We start from the raw sequence: 11069 nt of genomic DNA, 5'->3' as shown, positions 1-11069 counted from the left end.
GACTTCCTCCAGAGTCCAAACCCCCATCTCCAGCCGCCCGCTGGAAAGCCACACATCTGCACATTCAGCCAGACTCTCCCCAAACCCCAGATTTCTGTACCCACAGGCTCAATCAACATCTCCTTGTGAAAATGCAATACCTCACATTCGACACGTCAAGACCTAACTTCTAACTTCTCAAATTCCCTCAAAGCATTTCAACTCCGCCCTTCCAACTTCTGAAGCCGCAAACCCTGGGGTCACCCTTGAAGAAGACTCTCTTTCTCTCCCACCCCACGTACGATCTCTCGGGCCCTCCCTTCAAAATACGTCCACATGCTCCACACCTGGAAAGGACAGACAAGCTCGTTATGGGTGGTCTCTCTGTATAGCACAACTTGTGTGCCAAGGATTTGGTACAGAAAATGTCTTTTGTATAGAAAGTTTAAGGGGAAGAAAATGTCCTCAAATGAAACATCTGTTTGGAGGCATTCGAGCGCAATCAAGGTAGCAGGGAGGTGTGGGAGCATGACCCCAGGGAGCGGCCCAGCTCAGGGAGGAGAGCCAAGAATCTGGCAGGGCTTTTCTGCTGGAAGCACCCGCTGACTCGATTAGAGGGGCTGAAGGCTGAGAAGCGGAGCAGAGCTTTCTCCCCGGGTCGGGCGGCTGGGGGACGCTCACCACTGCCAGGCAGCCTGGGTTCCAGAAGCACATGGGCATCAAACTAGGGTGCGGGGAGAGTTGTGTCCTGGGAATGAGCAGAACAGACATATGCTAATCACCTACCCGCTCCCCAAAAGAAGAGGGGAGGAAAAGAGGGAGCAGGAAAGCAAGGGAAACGAGAAAACCGTAAAGCAAACTGCAAACCCGCATTCCAGAGAGAACAGGACTTAGGCCAGCACTGCTTTTTCTACGAAGCCATTTGCTGATTTATTAGCACGAGTCCCGAGGCTGAAAACCCAGGGAGGAGGTGGTGGCTGGGAAGCTGAGCACAGGTCTCGTAGGTTCACAGTGAGACAGATTCGCAGGGAGGCAAAACGAAAGCTCAGAACCCTCCAAGCAGGAGACGCCCTGCGAAACCCGTCTGGCTGTCAGCGTCCCCTTGCTTGAAAAACATGCAAGGATCCCATGAAAACCAAGAGAAAAACAGACAATAGAAACAAACCCACAGCGATCCACAGATGTCGAGATTTCAGACACAGCCCTTCAAGTACCCATGGTTCACATGCTTGGGAAATTTAAGAACAAGACAGGGGATTTGGGCAGCACCCTGGAAGCTATGAAAATAAATCGAAAGGCAATTCTAGGACTTAAAAATAGACGTCCACGAATGCAGCTCCTAGACAGACAAATGCAATGGAAAATGGGCAGGAGGTTTAAACAGGCACTTTGCGAACGAGGGTGTCCAAATCAGTCCGTTAAACATGGAAACACGCTCAATCTCATTAATCAGCAAGGGGATGAAAATTAAGGTCACAAGCGGGCACCACTATGGGCTAACGTTAAAAATCCTGACGCCAGCGAGTGGGGAGAAACCCTCTCGCCTTGTTGGTGGGAAAACTGTAAAACTGCTTTGCAGAAGTGTCTGGCCGTAGGTACCGAAGTTGAGTTCGTGCACGGTCGGTGCCGCAGCCATCTCACTTCCAGGTACGAATATGCAACAGAGCCGCATGAACAAAAGGTTTCCACGGCGTTACAGTGGTCAAAACAGGAATCAACCCAAGGGACCACCAGTTGCAGAGCTCGTGAGTGTGTGGTATGTTCGAACAATGCCATTCCATACGGCAACCACACGGGTGAACTCTCATTGAAATCACCGGACGAAGCTTCTGCGACGCTGAACAAAAAGCAGGTGCACGGAGGAGATGCGTAGGGTGTGACCCCCCCCACCCCCCCCCCGCGTGTGACTTCAAAAGCAAGCAGACCTACTCGACCGACGGTTTTAGAACTCAGGTACTGGTTGCCCTTGGGGAGTCGGTGGTGGGAGGGGGTGCTAGGGACACCTTCCACACGAACATTTCGGTTTGCGGTAACTGATCGAGCTGTGTGAGCATACGGTGAGCACACGATCCCCTATGAGTAGACATTTAAGCATAAAATGTTGATTCAAAGGAACACTGGAATACCCTCTCTTCGTCAGCTTCCTTATTGTCCCTCTGTCCCAAGCCCCTGTCCCCCAACCCCCACCCCCACCACCTGGATTTCTGCAATGACCTCCTGACAGCTTCTCTACTCTCCCCTTGCCTCCTGCGCTGTTACTCACAAGCGGGCAGCCAGAGTGGTCCTTTCAACCCCTAAATCTTGTGCTACATGGCTGGGTCCTTCCATTCTGACCCCATTTGAGACCGCTCTGTCCGTCACCTGCTCCACCCTTGCTGTTCAGAGTTTCTGTTCCTTAAATATGTCATACGCATTCTCGCCACAGGACATTTGCACTAGCTGCTCCCCTCTACCTGGAATGTCCTTTGCCCTGACTGTCCCTTGATCATATCTTTGTCACTGAGCCCTCAGCGTAAATCTCCCTGGCGTCCTGCCTGGATGCTCTGATCCAAAGTAAGCCACCTGTCACTCTCAGTCACTTCATTCTCTACGTCTTTCACTCACATCTATTTTCCTCCTTCCTTTCGGCCTCTTGCTCTCCTCCCCTTCCTTCTTCACACCTGCTCACTACCAGGAGACCCACAGAGCAGCGGGCTTTGTCTTCTTCCTGGGCGATCCCGAACACCTCAAATGGTGTTTTGCATATACACGAACATAATAATTAAGTGTGAAATGAGTAAAATAAGTTTGGAAAATGGAGCTCACTATTCCTCTCTCTTAGAGAGCCCTCATTTGCATGAGCACATTAATGTGTCAGAGAAGTCCCACAGCAGAAGAGAAACCTATGGAACCTGCACTCACTGTTCCCTATCCTGTTCTGAACACAAGACACCATTTCTGCATACCCACTTTCAGAAACGCCACCTCTGAGCGTTTGAAGCTTCCGTTGTCGACAACCTCATCGTGCCAGACCTGGGCTGGGCTTCATACGCTCATTACCTCCGTCTCCATGACAACCCCAGGGGCTGGGCAGCCCTGCCCCAGTTTCAAACATGAAGAGGCTGGGGGTGGCAGGTTGAGGCGGCCCCCCTGGGATGCATGTGGGAAGCACGTGGTGAGGCTAGATGGCTCTCATGGCTGCCTTGCTCTTGGCCCCTCCGTTGTGTGAACCCAGTGAAAAATCCCAACCGAATGCAGAGCCTAGTAGTAGAGGGCATTGACGGACAGCTGAAGTTTTGGCTTCCTGGACCATGAGACCTCTGCATCCTTGTGATACATCCTTGCTCCCCAGGTCATGGCCTTGGGACAGATATCCCAGCACATTTTTAAAGTCACAAAACTGCATTTTATGAAACTCTTGGCCAAACAAACAGGGAAGGACCTAACAAATTCTCAATCTACCCAAGGGGATCATTTATTAGACCAGCAGCTTACTTACAGGAGTCTGTTTCGTGCCAGGAATCTGGGGACATTCCAGAACCATCTCTCTCACTTGGGCTTTAATCCTTGCACAGGACCAGTTCTCACACGGTGTCTACCCCATGGCAGTGTCTGTCGGGAGGTGGGAGACTGGCTGGGAACAATGACCCCCACTGCACAGGCTCCATTTCCTAGGGAGAACCCCTGGTGGCAACAAAGGAGATTTCTCACTGACACATGAATTCATTGACTGTGACAACTGTCTCTTTCCTCCCTTTTCCAACGTGTTCATCTGTAAAATAACAGTGACGAATCAGCTCTCTTCAGATTTTACTATCTCGGGGGTCTCCTTGAGCCTGAGATAATGGATGGCGAGCCAAAGTGTCAAAGTCCTTCCAGAGTCATGGAGAACTCTACAGACACCCTAACACGGAGGCTCCCTCCCCCCAGGGAACTGGGCAGTCCCCTTAAAGTCCGACTCACCAGCATCGTTGGCCCTGGGAGCAGGTAATACCTTGCTGGGGGGGCTGGCTTCTCCTCACTAGATGCCACTAGCACCTGCCCCCCCCCCCAATTTGTAACAACCAGACACAGCTCCAGATAGTTCCAAACGTCTTCTGGGGGATAGGACTGCTCCCAGCTGAGAATCGCTGATGTAGCTTAGTGCACGTTCTGAAATATGGGATGTTTTAAAGGAAATGGAGATGAATTAGTCAAATAATGGTACAGAACCACCAAAATGAAGTGTTTCCTTTGGGCGCTTATATTGACAAAAATATTAATTTCCCTTTTTGTAATGTTTATTTATTTTTTGAGAGAGAAAGAGAATGAGTGGAGGAGGGGCAGAGAGAGAGGAAGACACAGAATCTGAAGCAGGCTCCAGGCTCAGAGCTGTCAGCACGGAGCCCGGCGTGGGGCTCGAACTCACAAACTGTGAGATCGTGACCTGAGCCAAAGTCGGACGCTTAACCACCTTAGCCACCCAGGTGTCCCCCCAAAATATTAATTTCTTTAATCAGCAAATAACGTAGAGCGTGAAACACCATGTCAGTCCTGGCCCTGGTCAGCTCCCTGCCTTACAGTCTAGGAGAAAACCAGCCAAGATAAATCGGTAGCTGGCAAATCAATTATAGAGAAAATAAGCCCGTGTGTCCCTGAGTGCCTGAGAAGGGGCGGCCAGCTCGAGGGGGCTGAGCCCCTCTCGGCAACCTTGTCCACGTTTGTCACGGCTTCTGTTGATGTCAGTTGTCACACATTTCACATCAGTGGCATACACACGAGCCCTTCCTTCGGTTCCAGGTTCCTGGCAGAACAAACTGGGAGTGGCCTCCGAGTAGCTGGGGCTCATCTCCCACCCGGCGTGGCCTCGTCAGAGTCGCCTCCGGGAGACCCGGGCCGGGGGGTGGGTTAGGGCAGGAGCAGCAACTGAGTCCTCCGACATTTAAAAGTAATGCGGTCGGGGGCGCCTGGGTGGCTCAGTCGGTTAAGCATCCAATTTTAGCTCAGGTCGTGATCTCGCAGTCCGTGAGTTCGAGCCCCGCATCGGGCTCTGTGCTGACAGCTCAGAGCCTGGAGCCTGCTTTGGATTCTGTGTCTCCCTCTCTCTCTGACCCTCCCCCATTCATGCTCTGTCTCTCTCTGTCTCAAAAATAAATAAACGTTAAAAAAATTAAAAAAAAATAAAAGTAATGTGGTTGGAAGGCTTGGCATTTCCAGTCAGTGTCAACATTTCCGCCCTCCCCGTGGTTTTCTAACCAGGCGGCGGGTCCTACTTGTGAAAACATACTTCAAAACAAGTTCAACAGCTCGCACATCAGTGCAGGGCATGAAAGGGAACAGAGGCGGTTGTGCCTTTCCAATAAAAACTGTTCTGGAAGAAAAAAAGCAGTCATTTCGTGGTGTGCGTTTAACAGTGTAGAAAGACAAGAAGCCCGACGAATCTGAAAAGTAGCCCCAGATGCCATCTCCCAGGGAAATGGAGTCACCGTTGGACAAGAGGCTTGGCACTCACCCCTCTGAGCACTGAGTTTGGGCTCAGACACGTCAGCCCTCCACGAAGTCTCTGAGCTTCCCCACCACCACTCACTCACCTCTCCATGTGCTTTCCGCCGTGACCACCGCGGCACCCACCTCCTGGTCCCCGACCGAACTTTCTCCAGCATCAGACAGCACAGACAAAGAGCAACGTTGATCAAAACCTGAAAGGCGTTAGCGGATCAGAAAGCTCGGTGCGCGTGCACACACGGTGTTCTCCTTGCGAACCTCGCCACCGATGAAATGCCCTTGCGATGCCCTTCGCCCAGAGGAATCGGCATCCGAACGTAGAAGATGAGAGAAGGCTGCAGAAGGAGAGAACGTTCTGGACTTCTTGGACACCTGCCTAGTTAAGCGGTTCCCTTCTGTGAGCTTGTCCCGCGGGGAGGCGCCATGGACTGCTGTCCTCTCCCGCTGGTGTGGACGTTGTGCTCCCAGAAAGTACGCGGGGCAGCAAAACTGAAGTTCGCAAGACCGAGGCCGCGTAGACAACAGGAACCGAGGGAAGCACTCTCTCCACCCGCAGGTTACAGGGGTGGGGCGGAGGGCGCCAACATCTCCCAGAGGTGGTGAGGGCGGCGGGGTGAGGAACCGCGGTGGGTCCCCTTCCCCACTCCTCAGGCAGCCTCGCAGGGAGGCCTGCTTCCCCGTCACCCGCTCGGGGGTCGCTGCAGAACACAGGACAATTGTCAGGGCCCCACGAGAAGGGTGCTTGCGGCCCGGAAGGCTAGCGGGAGCCGCCGTGGCGTCCTCAGCCCTGGACCTGCGAGGCCGCCTGCGGCTCTGACCGACAGTGATGCTCTCTGCCCCAGACACGGACCGTCTCTGTGCAGCTCCCTTGTTCACGTAGACAGCCTCTTCGACATCAGTGGGGCATACAAAGTATAATTGTTTTCATGCACCGAAGTTGTCTGCAAAGCACCAAGCCCTGTGCTAAGTGCTTCTGAGAAATGATAACGCATGGCAGAGGGGTCGATGTTAAGCGCCACTCTCCCCACGCGGCTCTGTTCCTCGTGCTGTGGGGGAGAAGCCCACCTCGGCAGAAGTCGCCGGGAGGTGAGAGGTGAATGTTCCTAAGGTTCGGGGTCTGGGCTTGGGTCGCGGAAGGCGGGTTTTTCAGCGCGTCGACGTGACTGGGACGCCACGGTGGAGCCGCTTGGAACGGGCGGACACAGCCAGGCCAGGGGCTGGCCCCGAAGTGTGATGAATAAGCAGTCATTTGAGGGATGGGTGGGTTCGCACACTATCGTCCCGAGAACCAGGCTGTCTCCCCACGTGAACAAGCCGTTGTTCCGCTAAGTCGATTTTGAGGAAGTCGCTGAAGCTAGTGCTTCCGAAATTTACTCGTTGACACACATGTCCTCCTGGGCGAGAATTTCTTGGAACAAGTAGCAAGTTATGCTGATAATTAAGCTGTGGAGCTGTAAGTGTCTCTCGGTTCTCAGTCATTTCGACCACCTCCTTTGGTGGGTGCTGTTATCATGCCTCATTTTACCACTGAAGAAAGTAAGGCACGGAGACGTTAAGTCACTTGTCTGAAGCCAGGTGGCTGGGAACCGGCAGAGGCAGGCTTTGAACTTGAGCTGCCTGGCTCCAGAGCCCACATTCTTGATTCCCACATTATTCTGCTGTTTGCAAATACAAGTCCAAAAAGTATGCGGGAGAAACAGAAGCCTGAGAAATCTGCTGAGCTCTCCACAAAGCCCACGGCTTAATTAGGAACCACGTCACTCAGCAAGTCAGGTGACAGGGGACAGGGTATCTCTCCTTCCTGCTCCTGCGCAAGACGCCCCTGCCCCGGGGCGGCGGGAGAGAAAGGGCGATAACTGTCTCTGAGCACTTCTGTTTCAGGGCGATAGACTGAGTCCCACCGAGGTAAAGGCTTCAGGGTCAAGTCCTGGGGCTTTCACATACACAGTGTTTCCGCTTCAGCGCCATGACTGGTGCGACAGCAACACCGTGGCCTGAAAATCCACTCTGTCCTGCCCAAGCCACGCCCCAGCAACTGCTCAGAAACATTAGAGCTGTGTCCTCACTCCCCGCCTTCCACAATTCAGAGAAACGAGATTCACCCACACAGAAGCAGTGCCCTCCAGATAATGTCTGTGAGGCTCGAACCCCCCGGGCCAGGCTGAAAGAGCAACGAAAGAAATTGGGGCAGGAGGTGTGGGTGATGGGGAGCTGGTCTGCTCAGAGAACAAAGTTCCAATGTGCTTGGAGGAGACAGAAACCAGGTACAGGAAAGGAGCGGGAATTTGGACCTGTCCAAAGAGGCAATGGGGAGCCGCAGAAGGTTCCAGAACAAATTGAGGCTGGGCAAGGACGACCGAGGCTCACAGTATCAGAAAAGCAGTGAAGCAAACTGCTGACGGGCACCACGTCCGTGACCCGCAGAACGGTGTTTCGTTGGGAGACAGCAGAGCCCGGGTAAGTGATTCGGGGAATGCAGGTTTAGCTCTGACCCACCAGGCGGTAGTTAAGCATTATATCTGCTCTGCTCTCACCTCCGAATGGAAGCAAGTTCATATACGATCTCCCTGGGAGGAGGAATCCGCTGAGCGAGGGGCTTTGTCATCAAATGCAGCCTCATGCTGGCGCATGGAAGGAACACCACCTCTCCCATATATAAAATCGATTCTGTTCTATATTCAAAGGCCTTTAAACGTGAGAGGAGCAATCTGTCTTCGTTTATGGCTGTGGGTGGTGGAAAGAAAAGCTGCCATATTAAATAACCCCGCGGCGAGCAGGAGAAGGTCATTACCATAAGGTGCATAACCTTCCAGAACCCAGTGGGCGGCGGCTGACAGAGCTGCAGTGGGGCAGGGAAGGCGGCCGGTGCGGAGCGGAGGGGCCCTGACACGCTGGGGCTGTGCCAAGTGTCTGGCTGTGCGGGGGCCTTTGGTGGTGTTACGGGCTGAATTGTGACACCCCGCCCCAAATTCATATATTGAAATTCTAACCCCTGGTAGTTCAAAATGCGACTGTGCTGGGAGATAAGGTCTTCACAGAGGTAAATAATCAAGTTAAAATGAGGTCGCTGGGGTGGGCCCTGATCCAAGACCACATGGGGGGGGGGCCCAGGCAGGCACAGAGGGACGACCACATGAGGACCGGGGGAGAGGACGGCCGTCTGCGTGCAGGGATGAGGGGCCTCTGAGGAGCGAGCCCTGTGCACGCCTGCATCGTGGCCCTCTGGTCTGCAGAGCTGTGAAAGAGTACGTTTCTGTAGTCTAAGCTCCCCCTTCCCCGTCTGTGTGCTCCGTGCTGGTGACCCCAGGAAGTCATACAGACGGTTTAGGCATAAGCGTAAGCCCACGTCCCATGCCCGAGGCCAGCCAAAGGTCACACAGCTGGTGACAAATTAGCTACTCACAACACGGGCCGTCAAAATTAATAAAACTTCTTATTTTCAAAAACTATTAAGAAAGGAATAAAATACTTTATGAGACTTTGTGTAAGTCAGTTTTTCATAGAAACGGCCATGTCGACTTTCAAAAAACGTTGGGTTCTCCTCTCTGCCTCCTGCTGTGCAGCCTGGCAGGCACGTGTGTCCCATCTTCTGCCCCAGGGTCCCCGTCACCCTCCCTGCTGACCCCGCTCCGCAGGCCGTCGGCATGGGGCCCTCCCAGAGCCGTGTCGTTCCCAGGACGGTGAAGCAGACCGGAAACTCGCAGGGATAGACGAAAACACGAGGCACAACTCCGACTAGTTCTTTTGCTCCTTTGGCGAGCACGGTCAAATGTTTGCGGGTCGCGACACGTGCAGTTTGTTTAGGGGAACTGGCTCCCAAGGCCCTGCTCCCCCTGAAGAGTGAGCGGTGAGGCAGAGTGCTCGGGCTGGCTATCTGCACATCAGAAACCGATTTCGGCCCTCCAGCGTCCCTTGGTGGCCTGCAGCCTAATCAATCCTTGTCTGCCCCGCGTTCCTGGCTGGCTCCCTCACCCTTCCTGGGCTGCAGGGGCAGGGATGTGGCAGTCGTGGGGAGGGGGCAGCTGGGGAAGTGAGGGGACGCTCTCCTTGCCCTGGTAGAGACGCAGGGTTAATTGGCTGAGAGCTGCTTACAAAGGGGGCAGGGGGCACCGATTCACCCCGGAGGCACGTGCTTCAGAACCAAAACTGACCAATAAGATAAAGCAGCTGCCCATAACCCCAATTACCCAAGAATAATAAGACTCAGCAGATACCTTCAAGGTGTGGGTACTATTTGTACCTGCTCAGCAGTTTCCTCGCAAAAGCCGGCTATTTATATCCATCACCTCTATCCTGGACTTGATGGGAACCAAATGTAGTCCCTCCCATCAGCAGGGGTCTCAGGCAACATTTTATTTTTATGAACATGGCTGTTAGATCCGGAGAGAAGAAAAGTTCGTTCTGTGCTCACTGAAGGGGACAGAGTGCAGCGAGATGCCCACCTTGGCGTGACTTTGTCAAGGCCCTTCAGCTGCTCTTGGACACCTGAGAGCCCGGGTGGCAGTGTCACCCAGAGACGGCAAACAGCGACCCAGCTGGGCTGTGATTTGTGTGTAACTCACATTCTCTGTGGGGCCCCGTCACGGTGCCCCACAAGGGTTCTGCTCTTTCCCTCACCTGTCTCCTACTTCCCTGTCCAGACCTCACGAGAACGGATGTCCACCACTCATCAGCCGTTTCAGGGTCCCACCTCTCGGAGCCCTTTGATTTTGGCTCTCTAGGGAGGACCTAAACATCCAACCCAGACAGCTTTCGGGGCAAGTCAACCTGTCGCCTCTCCTGGTAATGCAGTTGCCTGTTCGCATGGACATCTTGAAACCTGCCAGCCATCTCGGTGTAGATGCCCAAGGCATCAGAGAGGAGCCCAGCCGAGGCTTTGGGTGTCTCTAGATGCAGCCACAGTCTGAATATACCCTCGGAAGATGCCAAGTGAAAACCACCACACTGAGCCCAGTCAACCCACAGAACTGCAAGGGATATTATTAAGTTGTTTTACAGTGCTTTGCTGTGCAGCGAAGGATACGAGAACACTCCGTTGTGCCACGTGTGCCGATACAGTGAAGTCCCAAAAGAATAAGTAATTTATGAGGCCAAAGACTATTAAAGGATTAGGTTGAGATTGAGATGGGAATGTGCCTGACTTCAAAGACCACTTTTCCTCTTAGACCTTAATCCTGACAGAAACAATGGTCACATTAGAGTCAGACTTCACTGCCCAATCTAGACTGGGGAGAAGGCTTCAAGCCGCCTCTAACCCATCCCGCCACCACCATGGCCTGACTCCAGCTGGGCCCACTGGGCTCTTTTTCCTTGTCCAATTGCACCTGCATACCCAGAAATAGTCCCCACCCCCACCCTGGAGGACAGCGCTCTCAGCATCCCATCAGAATCCAGAGCTGCCCACAGAACCGTCCCTGGCCGCCCGTACATCAGCCAGAACGCCAGTGATGAGGAATATACATCAAGCTGCTGCTGCGTGAGCCTTCTGCCTGCTGCTTGCACGAGCGTCTGCTTTCAAAAATGCCATTACACCCTAATGAGCCACTCGGAAGCATCAACTTTTCAGCCTGCCCAGCTGCTGCAAAGGGCCGTTATGGCTTCACTGCAAAGATAAAAGAAAATTCCTG

Source organism: Panthera tigris, chromosome C1 (assembly GCF_018350195.1).
Source record: "Panthera tigris isolate Pti1 chromosome C1, P.tigris_Pti1_mat1.1, whole genome shotgun sequence".
In the NCBI taxonomy this organism is placed as follows: Eukaryota; Metazoa; Chordata; class Mammalia; order Carnivora; family Felidae; genus Panthera; species Panthera tigris.
Note: the sequence above shows the minus strand (reverse complement) of the source record.